The 12,636-nt window shown below is 49.5% G+C and overlaps 1 pseudogene; it reads left to right on the plus strand.

The window, feature by feature from the left end:
- The first annotated feature begins 1,108 nt into the window (after nt 1-1,108).
- LOC123067074 (agamous-like MADS-box protein AGL28) lies at nt 1,109-6,890 on the plus strand (annotated as a pseudogene).
- Nucleotides 6,891-12,636: the final 5,746 nt, after the last annotated feature.

The raw sequence follows: 12,636 nt of genomic DNA on the forward strand, positions 1-12,636 counted from the left end.
CCGAATCGGATGACGGTGTTGTGCCCTCGACAACACTACCTCCTTGGAGGCGTCATCTTGGAGACCCAAACGACGGCTTCAGTTTGCGGCGTGTGGTTGAGGGTGGTCTGTTTGGTGGTGGTGGTGGTGTGTCCTACCCAGGACCGATGGTGGTGTGCTCTTCTTCATGTGTTTCTCTTCGGTTGTCTTTCATGTGGTCTCTGTCCTGCTGCTATGCATGCTCAAGACCCTCCCTTGCTGGATGTTGTGTTGAGGCGAGCTTCGGGCTCTTGGTATTGTATCGGCTCACCTTTTCTCAATGACGATGCAATGGCGCCTCCCCAACTTGCTAATCGTCTTGAACTTTCACGGCGGAGCTCTCAGCCAAGGTTCGTGTTAAGTTTTGGCACTCGTTGATTGTGGATGCTCCTCTGTTGTGCCGTGAACACGCTGGTGCGGTGCGTTAGGCTGCTTGTAGAGTCTTGGTATTGTGATCCCTCGATGTACCCCTCATCTACTTGATCCTGTTAGTTTGCTAGTTAGGTCATGCCTTTTGTTCGGCGTCCCTATTCTTCTCTTCTTCTTGCAACACTTGTTGCTTGTATGGTTTTTGGCCCGGTTTTCCTCATAAATGGGGTCAATTTGTTAAGGTTTTCGATCCTGTTTTCTTTATAAACTGGATCACCCTCCTGGCATTATGGCCACTTTGAGTAATATATTCAGGTGGAGGAACTCCTCCCCGGTGATTCTCAAAAAAAAAATCCTCAAAGAAGAAAAAAAAGGAGCACTTGCTTTTGTGCGTCCAACAATATTTTGATTTCACGTCCCGATCGATTCAGCTTAGAGCATACCAAATCGCATTAAAAAAAGAGAATAAAAGGGAACGCTTTCTTTTGGGTGCGAAGGAATAGTTTCTAAATAATACGGTGTACGTAGTTATCCTTTGACGCGTGAGTTTAATGTATACAGCTCAGCGCATACCCAATCGTATCTCATTGCGTATCGCGAGTTTTAATGTACGTCACCCAGCGAAGGGATTCCTCTCCGGACGCTTGTTATATAAACCCCCGACCCCGAGACGTAGCCACACCCACAGCCACTCCTCGTCCTCCCACCGAGAAAGCGAGCAATGGCGGCGCCCAACCGGAGAGGCGGCAGCGGCCGGAAGAAGATCGTCATCCGCCGGATCGAGCAGGAGGATGCCTGGTTCGTCTACTACTCCAAGCGCCGCCAGGGGTTCTTCAGCAAGGCCACGGATCTGGCGGTCCTGACCGGCGCCCACGTGGCCGCCCTCGCCTTCTCTCCCCGCGGCAGGGCCTTCTCCTTCGGCCACCCCTCCGTCTGTCAGAACCAGAGCGAGGGTAGGAGAGAAAGGTTTTGTGCAACGCTTGATTTCATTGATACAAAGATTACACGTATATGTAGTTACACAGCTCAACTGAACCAAACGAGAACCAGCCTTGGGAATAGGGCAGCACTAACCACTAACCCCACTCCTCTATACATGCAGTACAGACGATCCTGTATACATGCAGTACACACGATCGCTAACACCCCACCGCAGTCGAGTCGTCGTCCGCTGGTAAGACACAGAGACTGGACCTGAAAGCTTGAAACGAGCTGGTTGGCAAACCTTTAGTCATGACGTCGGCTAGTTGTTGAGTAGTTGGTACATGAACAACACGAAGCTCGCCGAGAGCCACCTTTTCGCGGACAAAGTGGATGTCCAACTCAATGTGCTTAGTCCGCCGATGATGAACAGGGTTGGTAGACATATACACAGCTGAGATATTGTCACAGAACACAACAGTGGCCTTGGAGAGAGAGCAGCCCAGTTCGCCGAGAAGTTGCCGCAGCCAAACACAATCAGCCACCGCGTTGGCAACGGCACGGTATTCCGCTTCCGCGCTGGAACGCGACACGGTGGCTTGTCGCTTCGACGACCAACTGACCAAGGCGCCGCCGAGGTAGACGCAATAGCCAGACGTAGAACGGCGCGTGTCCGGGCAGCCGGCCCAGTCCGCATCAGAGTACACCACAATGTCAGTCGAGGGAGACGCGGGTAGAAGAAGACCCGAGGTAAGCTGTCCCGCGAAGGTAGCGAAGGATCCGCTTGAGGATGGCGAGGTGGCAATCCCGTGGATTATGCATGTGTAAACAAGCTTGCTGGACGGCATAGGCCAAATCCGGCCGTGTCATCGTGAGATACTGAAGGCCACCAGCAAGGCTCCGGTACTCGGATGGGTCGGAAACTGGACTGCCGGAGTCCGCAGCAAGCTTGGGCTGGGTGTCCACTGGAGTTGAAGCTGGCCGACAGTGAGTCATGCCGGCGCGCTGAAGGAGTTCTTCGGCATAGTTGGACTGACTGAGGAAAAATCCACGCGGCGTGCGACGAACCTGAATGCCAAGGAAGAAATGAAGAGGCCCCATATCCTTCATAGCAAATTCGTGTTGTAGCTTGGAGACGATGTCGCGTAGAAGATCCGAAGAAGGGGCCGCCAGCACAATATCATCCACGTACAACAGGAGATAGGCAATGCTGCTACCCCGCCGTAGGATGAAGAGGGAGGCGTCAGAGCGGGACGTGGCGAAGCCGATCGTGGTGGAGAAGCCGGCGAACCGCTGGAACCATGCTCTTGGGGCCTGCTTGAGCCCATATAAGGACTTCGAGAGGCGACAAACATGATCGCGGCGTGCCGAGTCGACGAAGCCAGCAGGCTGGTAGCAATGGACCTGTTCAGCGAGGATGCCGTGGAGGAAGGCATTTTTCATGTCGAGCTGGTGCACCGGCCAGCCCCGCGAACAAGCCAGAGTGAGAACTGTGCGGATCGTCGCCGGCTTGACGACCGGGGAGAAAGTTTCGCCGAAGTCGATCCCCGGCCGTTGAGCAAACCCGCGGACAACCCATCTCGCCTTGTAACGCTCCAGGGACCCATCCGAGTTCATCTTGTGCCGAAACACCCATTTGCCGGTCACAACAGTTGTGTTGGGAGGGCGAGGGACGAGCGTCCAGGTGGCGTTGGAGATTAGGGCGTCGAACTCGGACTGCATAGCGGCGCGCCAGTTGGGATCACGGAGGGCGTCGCGTACAGAGGAGGGCAGGGGGGAGATGGGTGTGGCGGAGAGGAGGGAGTTGGCGTAGCGAGGGTTAGGTTGGAAGATGCCGTGACGAGCTCGCGTGATCATCGGATGACAGGGAGGGGCGACAGGCGAGGAAGACGAGCCGGCGGCTGGGCCGGTGTGTGGGGAAGGAGGCCCAGGGATCGGTTGATCCGAGCCGTGAGGTGTAGTGTCTGGCCCAAAGCGGGCGAGTCGGGAGGCGGGGTGGGCGCACCCGCGAAGGGAGGGGGAGACGTGGCGTGCGGCGATACGGGAGAAGGGCATGCAGGCCATGCAGGGGGAGGGTCGTGATCGACGTGATCCGAGGCTGGGGGATCGGAGATTAGATCCAGCTGGTCGTCAGGGGAATTAGGTAGAGTTTTGAACGGAAAAACAGACTCTACAAACGTCACATGACGGGAAAAAAGGATGCGCCTGGTGGTTGGATCGTAACAACGATACCCCTTTCGCTCGTCGGGATAACCCAAGAAAACGCATGCCACGGAGCGAGCAGCCAGCTTATGTGGCGAGATAGCTATGATATTGGGGTAACATAAACACCCGAACACACGGAGATGACGGAAGTCTGGGACGTGGCCGTGAAGGAGCTCGTACGGGGTGGTGAGGAGCCGAGGTTTGCACGGGCGCCGGTTAAGGAGGTATGTAGAGGTGGATAGGGCTTCGGCCCACCAGCGTGGTGGCATGGAGGCATGGAGAAGGGTGCGGACTCCGTCATTAAGTGTACGAAGAATGCGCTCGGCCTTGCCATTTTGTTGGGACGTGTAGGGGCAAGAGAGACGAAAGCGGGTGCCATGTGACTCGAGAAGAAAGCGATTCGCAATGTTGTCGAACTCACGTCCATTATCCGTTTGGAAAGCTAGGATGGGGCGGGAGAATTGGGTGCGGACGTAGGCATAGAAGAGAGTGAGAAGGCGGTGAACTTCAGATTTCCGATGAATGGGAAAAGTCCAGGCATAATGTGTGAAATCATCAAGGATCATTAAATAATATAAATAGCCGGATACATTTGGTACAGGACTTGTCCAGAGATCACAATGACAGAGCTCAAAGGGAAATGAAGTTTTAGTAGTGGAAGAAGAGAAAGGTAGCCTAGTGTGTTTGCCCGTCCGACAAGCAGCGCAGTGCGTCGAAGGGCTTTTATTGAAACTAAACTTGTAGTAGGAGGATGCCTTGGCGAGGGTGGCGACGCCCGGATGACCAAGCCGCTGGTGCCACAAATCGGGGGCGACGGTGGCGGTGAGGCAGTGATGAGGGCGGACGAAAACGGGTAAAGGTCGCCGGAGGAATCACATCGGAGAAGAACCGTCCTGGTGGCCAAATCCTTGATAGAAAAGCCATACGGGTCAAATTCAACAGAGACAGAATTATCACGAGTGAATGCACGTACGGAACCTAGATTCTTAATTAAGGAAGGAGAAATCAGAATGTCAAGAAGGGAAAGTGAACGAGAATTTGTGGGAAGGGAAGCAGAACCCACAGTGGTGATTGGTAAGGCAGAGCCATCACCAACAATGATCGTGGAGGGAGTGGAGGGTGGGGAGGCGAAGAGAGTATACCGGATCCTGAGCCCATGTGCGAGGACACGCCGCTGTCGAGAATCCATTCGCCCCCGGGCGCGGACGGAGGCTGCACCGAGAGCTGGTTGAGGGTCGCGATCAACGCAGCCTGATCCCACTGGGGCGCGGACGGCGCGGGAGCGGAGTACGATGCCTGGAGGGCGTGAGGCAGGGCCGGCGCGGGCGGCCGGGCGCCAAGGAGCCCCGGGGCGGACCAGGCCTGAAAGGTGCCGGCCACGGCCGGAGCGGTGGGCGCCGGTGCGCGGTAGCCGGCATGGGAGCCACCAGGTGCCCCGCCATGGTGAGGAGCCCCGCCGGTGGACGAACCAGCGCCATTAGGCGCGTTCTTCTTGCGCTTCTTCCGGCTGCTGTTGCCGGAGGGGCCGGGAGCAGGAGACCCGGCGCCGAGGAGAGCCACGGGAAAGTGAGGGGCCGGCGCCGTCGGTGGTGGTGGCGGGCGCGAGGCATGGAAAGCCTGCGCCTGGGCGATGAGGGCGTTGCGGGCGGCGGAACGCGCCTGGCCAGCGAGACGCTGCTCTTCGAGTAGGAGGAAGGAGCGAAGCTTGACGAAGGAGGGAGGGCGCCCACGAGTCATGTGCGGGATCGTGTGCTGGAGGCGCTCGTCGAGGCCGCGCAGAACGTTGTCGACGAGATCGCGTTCCTTCACATGGCGGCCGAGGTCGCCGAGCTGATCGGCCATCTGCTTCAGCTTGGACGTGTATTCGACCACAGAGAGGTCGCCTTGCATGAAACTGTGAAACTCATGGCGAAGGTAGGTGGCGCGGGCATGGCGGTTTCTGCGGAAGAGCGACTGGAGGGAGCGCCAGAGGGAACGCGCCGTGTCGTTGCGCTCCTCGACGATCTCAAGAGTCGAGGGCGTCACGGTGGCGTTGTACCAGGAGACGACGGCGAAGTCGTTGAGATGCCAGTCGGAGGAGACCTGCGCCCGCGAGCCGTCGACGTGGTCGAGCAGGCCGAACTTGGCGAGCGCGCCGAGGAATTGGCGGCGCCACAGCCCGTAATTCTCCTTCTCGTAGTCGAGAACGACCAGGACATGATCACGGATGCGAAGCGACTGGATGGTTTGGGTGGGAATGGTTTGGGTTGCAACGGGCAGACCAAAGTCCTCGTCGGAGTCGGAACCGGCCGAGGAGGAGTGGGAGGAGGAGCTCATGGTCGCCGGGAGGTTGGGAGGGCAGCGGAAGCTATGGATCTTAGGCTGATACCATGTCAGAACCAGAGCGAGGGTAGGAGAGAAAGGTTTTGTGCAACGCTTGATTTCATTGATACAAAGATTACACGTATATGTAGTTACACAGCTCAACTGAACCAAACGAGAACCAGCCGTGGGAATAGGGCAGCACTAACCACTAACCCCACTCCTCTATACATGCAGTACACACGATCGCTAACACCGTCGACTCCGTCGTGGAACGCTTCCTGGCGGGGGAGGCTGCGGGGCTGGCGCGAGGGAGGAGGGCGCTGCCGACGACCACTTGCTGGCCGGGGAGGGTGCTGCCGGCGAAGACGAGAAGCTCGAGAAGCTGCAGCAGGAGTTCGACGAGCTGCGCACGGAGCTGGCCGACTTGAAGAAGCGGACCAAGCGCACGGACAAGGCCATGGCGAAAGAGCGCTCTGCGGGGGACCAGATAGCGGCTTGGTTCGACCCCAAGGCGCGCGACATGGGAGACGAGGACATGGCGGCCTTCTTCGCCGCGCTGATGCAGATGAAGGACGCCGTCTCCGATGGCGCCAACCAGGTTCTTCTCGAGGCGATGCACGCCCACATGAGCCGCATGGCGGAGGTGGCCCCGCCGCCGCCGCCGCCCCAGATCTTCGGTGGTAACACCTTCGAGTTCGGTAGCAGCAGCGGCACCGCCAACGACGGGATGGAGTTCCAGTTTCTGGGGCCTCCACCACAGGAGCAGGGGTTCGAGGCCCGGATGGATATGCAGCAGATGGTGATGGCGCCGCTGCCTCCGTCTCACGTGGTCGCCGCCGGGATGGATGTGCAGGACATGCCTCCGCCGCCGGGGTTGGCCGCCGGGATGGATCTGGAGCAGATGCAGATGACGATGCCTAAGCCGCCGGGGTTCGACGCAGGGCTAGACAAGGAGATAGATCAATGGCTTGATGTGATGCTGCCGCGTCCGGAGTTCACTGCCGGGATGGAGACGGTGCAGCAGGGGCTCCATCAACCCAACGCCGGCTTCCCGTACTGAGATCCAAACCCAGTCAGAGCCCGAGTCCAGTGCATGCATATGGACACTAGTTTCGTATGCCTAGTTTACATATGCATCTTCTACTCAAGTCTTCGCGTTAATTTTTTGTTTTGTTTGAAATGAAGTCGTCGCGTCAATCTTTGGTACATGCTCTGCATCTACCCTGGATGTGGACGAAATTAAATATTTCGTCAATATTTTTATTTGGTCATTTCCTTTCCTTATCATGCATTAATGGGTTGTAATCTGTATTGCACCGATATGAATGAAATACAAAGGTCAATCTGTGCTGGATACATCTATTTATTAATTACTGTATATACTATTACTAAAATAAGGGACAAACGAGCCATCCCATGCATTCACATAATCTACAATTTTGACACCGTTTATAAGAATTTTTAATGGCTGAGATTTAAAAGATTCGAAAATTACGTCAGTATGCAATGATTACAAACTACGTACCATTAAATGTTTATAAACAAAAACGCAAGAACTGATGCATAAATCTAAATATCAAGAGGAATATATGTCACTAATTCTAAATAAAATATAATCAAAATCGATGTGCCTTAAAAATACACGATCTCTTGATTCTTATATAAAGGTTGAGATAATTTCAAAAAAATAATATTATAAAGGTTGAGATTAAAAGAGAAAAAAAGGTATTCATGACTTTAATCAGTGAGCAACGGTCACACACAAAAAGGGTCGCATACATAGGCATCGAGAAATTAGCCATTTGGGTATGCATCTATGAGGCACATATAGACAAGGAAAAGCCTACCGGTAAAAAAGGGAAATACTTTCTAATAGGCATATATGTTCTCCCTCGGTTGTTTCTACTCCATTTATTATATTTGTCCGAGGCCAAAAATTTGTAAAGCTTGAATATATTTATAGGGAAAATATCAAGATCTACGATACCAAATTAATATAATATGCGAAATTTATTCCACAATGGATCTAATGATGTCAATTTTGTATTTATTTTTTTCATGTAAAAGTTATTCAAACATTGAAGAGTTTGACTTGAGACAAGCTAATATTCAGAGTAAAAAGAAACAGAGGGAGTACATAATTTTGCATGAGGTTTATAGAAACTCCGCAAGGCCAACAGTAATAGGAAGGCAACATTACCCAAGGAAAAAATGCTATAGAAAAAACATTCGCAAACTACAGAGCGAAACAGCCACAAAAATCAACAAAATTGTCAGAGGGACAGATGCAAAGATCGCCAACCAATCATAAACATAAAAGATCCAAGAAATTTGTCAATTTGTGATAATAATTATATATGCAGTTTTATCATGTCGATCGAGAATATGAGTTTTTTTATCTTTTGTAAAATACATCCTAGATAAATCTTTTATGATGTGGATAAATAAAATGATTCACTCATATATATAAAGTTTGAAATATTGATTTTTTTTCATAAATCTGATTGTGTTTTATCAAGCTACACATTCTGGCTACAATGTTTCTCCTATAATTTTTGTTGCATATTATTGACTAATAAGAAAAATTAAATAGGATAACATTCTCTAGACAAACTACTGTTAGAGAAAACAGTGACATGTGCACCACCAGAGAATAACAAGTTATGACAAGGGTGAGTGAGAGAACATTTCACAAATCTCGGCAACACTCAATGATAGTTACATTGATTTACATTGGAAAGCAAGATAGTGAATTGGAGTCTTATGAGAAGACATCGAGCATATGGATCAGGTATGATATGGTATTTATAAAAATACGGTGAAATGAAAAAAGGAATCAAGTATATGAAATAAATATTTACATTTTCCCTAAAATTCCAAAAAATCTTTGTGGACAGAATCAAGGGATAAGAAGGACTGGAATAGCGAAAGCTGAAGAATACTATGAGAGATAAATTTTTTTTTTGCATTATGGGAGACATACCACGATCCTTTTCGTCCTTCACCATCACACATCATTGTACTTGCCAGCAACTTCATATAAAAAGGAATTGAATTTGCGCCAGAATCTAACTTTGTTGTCCCGAGATGTAAATGGTGTTCATATTATCTATATCAAGATGAATGCAACACTACTAGTCAAAAGGCTACTAGCAGCGCGGGTAAAATGGGTACTAGTAGCGCGGGTACCCGCGCTACTAGTATCGCGCTACAGCTAATAGTCAGTAGTAGTGTGGGTTAAACCCTCGCTACTACTAACTTTGTTAGTAGTAGCGTGTGCCCCCCAAGCTACTGCTATTACGTACACGCGCTACTACTAATGAAATAGTAGTAGCGTGGGTAAACAACCAACGCTACTAGTATCCTATATACTAGTAGCGCTCAGTTTCCTCCCCACGCTACTACTAACAATTTTGGAATTAAAAAAATAAAAAATAGATGTAGTATTCATGAATAGTAATACGTCCAATGCAAAACAAATGAATGTCACTGAACCATCTCAATATTTCATTTAACATGCCACAGAACCATCTCAAGATTCCATTTAACATCAGACACACACAACCATCATCGTAAGGTGGGTACCTTCCCTAGTGGTCTACCACCAACCTAAACAGACCAATTCTCTAGATGTATCTACCTATGCTCGGAGTTCATATGTCGGTGGACTCGAATCCTCCCTCTCCCCCGGATGATGGCGTCAAGTTCCTCCACCTCGGCGACCTCCGGCATCGAAATCACCTGGACGATCATCTATGCGACGTGGCAACCAGGCTTCACGGCGAAGTCCGTCTCCGAGTGGTTGAAGAGCATAGCGCCACCGGGCCGTGCTAGTCAGCGTCGATCACCTCTACGCCCACGTCGGGAAAGTGAAAACTTGTTAGTACGCAAATTGCAACAGTTCAACCAAATATAGTACTAGCAAACATGCACGAATAGGGAAAAGACATTTTCTCGTTCACCTAGTTAGGTATCAACTATTTAAATAAAAAAATCAGCAACTTCTTCCTTAAATAAAAGCAGTGCTTGGTAACTGCACTTGAAAAGCTTGATAGCATATGAGATTAAGATATATAAATTTATGTGGTCACGTCCTTGCATGTTGGAAACAATCATTGGTTAAGATTACACTCTTTTGTAGAGGAAAGAACTTTGGGACAATCAACAACCTTTCACTTGATATCCGCTAGCTACTTTGGATTCAATAAGAAAAGGAACATTTATTTGAACTGAAAAGAACAAGCAGGCAAGCATGCTATCAATCTTTTGGCTAGAATTTCACAAAATGCACCTGTCAAGTGTACTCTAACAATCGATGTGTCCCATCTCCTCATGATTAAGGACTTTAGCTGAGCCGACAACATGGAGCAAGATGTAGTCGTTTCCGAGCATGAACCCTTGGCTGTCATCAATGAACCTGCAACATCCATCATGTCCATTGTAAAATATCTTAGTTTCAGATAAGAAAAGAACTGAACTCTGAACATAGGATGTTATCTAAATCCTTACTTTATGGAGTCAAGATTTCAGCAGCAAAAAAAGGAAATATATTTCACTGATTTTGGTGTTGCAACAACGTATATACTTTATCACATTATAAGTCCTCATACCATCAACTATGACAAAATCTGAGAGTATATGTCTGGTTACATTCACCAAAGTCCAAATATAAAATTCTGTCCAACATAGTACAGCCCACTTTGATAATCTCATAGGATTTAATATACCGAACGAAACCTGACAAGTGATATGTGTTTAAGTATCTACAGAACAGCCTCTAAAATTTTCATGTTGTAACTTTATTTTAATACCACCTCTAACAAGGCCTAATCTCCCATATCAAAATACTGTACCCAGGAACATATATTTCGGGACAGCAAACTAAACTGATAGCTGCTCTCAAACCGTACATCCAAATGACACAAATAAATGCTCTAAAGAAACCTTGAAACTTTATCTAAAACATACGTAAAGGGGCCAACTCAAAATTCTGAGCCTAGCTAACTCATTTTTCAGATATAATCTTGCTGTCCAGATTTTCTCTAAAAGGCAACCACATCTCGCAATATTGCTCATGAATGGGCTATCATCCCTAACTAATTTGGTTAAACAAAGGATCTAGCATACAATAGGTCTGCTTTGCACCTTACATGGATGTTACAAAAACACCCGAAATCCAAGTTCAGTACATGAAACACTCACTAGGTAGTGGGTACTAGTTTGAGCTCACGTAACAAGCCAAGGGTTGAGTTTAGCTCCTATTGACTTAGCTTCTCACTTCTCTCATGTATAAGTAAAAGGCTAGTGAATTAAAAATACAACTAGCTGCAGATTATTAACCCAATACGAATCATGAATTTCGAGGGAAGCTAACTGTACAACCAGTATTGGACTGAATCATGTATTTCGACTGCATATAAAGACATAATCCCTCTTTGTGTACTGAAAATGCTGAAACTGATGCACATGAGTCACTAGTCAGACAAAATTCAGCATGGGTTCCGCACCCCCACAGCTAGCTGATCCGTGTCCGGGAACGGCACACACGGGACAGAAGAACAAGAAGAAACCTTGGGGTTGGCGGACGGGGCGATGGAGGAGGAGACGAGCTGGGCGCGGGCGCGGCTTACCGCCGGCCGCGCGGAAGCAGTCGAACAGGCACCCCATTCAAGGACGGTGGCACGCACATCTATCTCACAAGGCTCTACTTGATAAACAAAAGCATATAATACTTGATGCTATCAATCTTAGCACAAGAAGAAAAATTAAGTAATTAACACAGCCTCTCCGATAGAATGGATGGATGCATCATGCACAATCATTGCTTATAAGTGGACTGAGCTTTGTTTGCTATTCTGAGTTAGTGTTGGTGCACCGTCGGCACCACCGTGGATGTTCCCGTGGTGACCCTCGACGCTGACGCTGATGATGGCGGAGTGTTCCAGCCCACGCGCAGCCGGTAGCTTTGCTCCTGGTAGTTCAACTGCCCCCGCTTTTGGTAAGCTAGCTATGTGCATGGCCTTTCAAGTTTATGTATGCGGTTGTCCAAGTATGCAACGACTAGGGAGCTTGGTACATACATGCGTGTTTGCAACTGTGAACACTTGCTAATTTATGTTTTATGTAAGCAATAGCCAAACATGTTTGCAGTATTCTCAATACTCTAGAAAACTTCTGTATGTGAAAACTGTAGTTTTCAAATACTTTGGGTTATCCAAGACTTTGCCATCAAACAGGGCCTAAAACTGTAGATCACTTGAATGCAGCAACACAATACTTCAATCCTATAAATTTGGAGAGCATGTCATACCCATATATTCATTCCTAAACTCTAGAATCAAACTGAGCTAATTAATCTAATCAACCCTAATTAAACAGCAGCCGATCAAGGTGATTAACCTCAAACTGCAACAACTCCCTAACTTGCCATGTATCATGGGTTGGTGGATAGATCTGAAACAGAGAGAGGGGGGGCAGAGGTAGGCGGTGGGGCCTGAGAACAAGTCACCGGAGAAGGAGGGAGGCTCTGGGCCTCTGCGTCGTGGGGAGAAGGAGCTCCATCTCCATGGCAGCGTCCCGTCCTACGGAGGTGCGCCCCTCCAGCCGTCGTCGCCGTCCGCGCCATGGCGACCTGCAGAAAAAGGAAGAAAATATGAGGTGAGGAGGAGAGGGTGGGCGAAGAATGAGGGCAGAGAGCTAAGTTTTGGGGTCGCAGGAGAGAGAGGGGATGTCACGGGCGAGAGAGAGGGATATTTTTGAGGGAGAGAGTGGGATTTTCTATGAGCGGTGCGAGGTAGAGGGATGGGTGCCCGTGGTAGT

The sequence above is a fragment of the Triticum aestivum genome, chromosome 3B (assembly GCF_018294505.1).
Source record: "Triticum aestivum cultivar Chinese Spring chromosome 3B, IWGSC CS RefSeq v2.1, whole genome shotgun sequence".
In the NCBI taxonomy this organism is placed as follows: Eukaryota; Viridiplantae; Streptophyta; class Magnoliopsida; order Poales; family Poaceae; genus Triticum; species Triticum aestivum.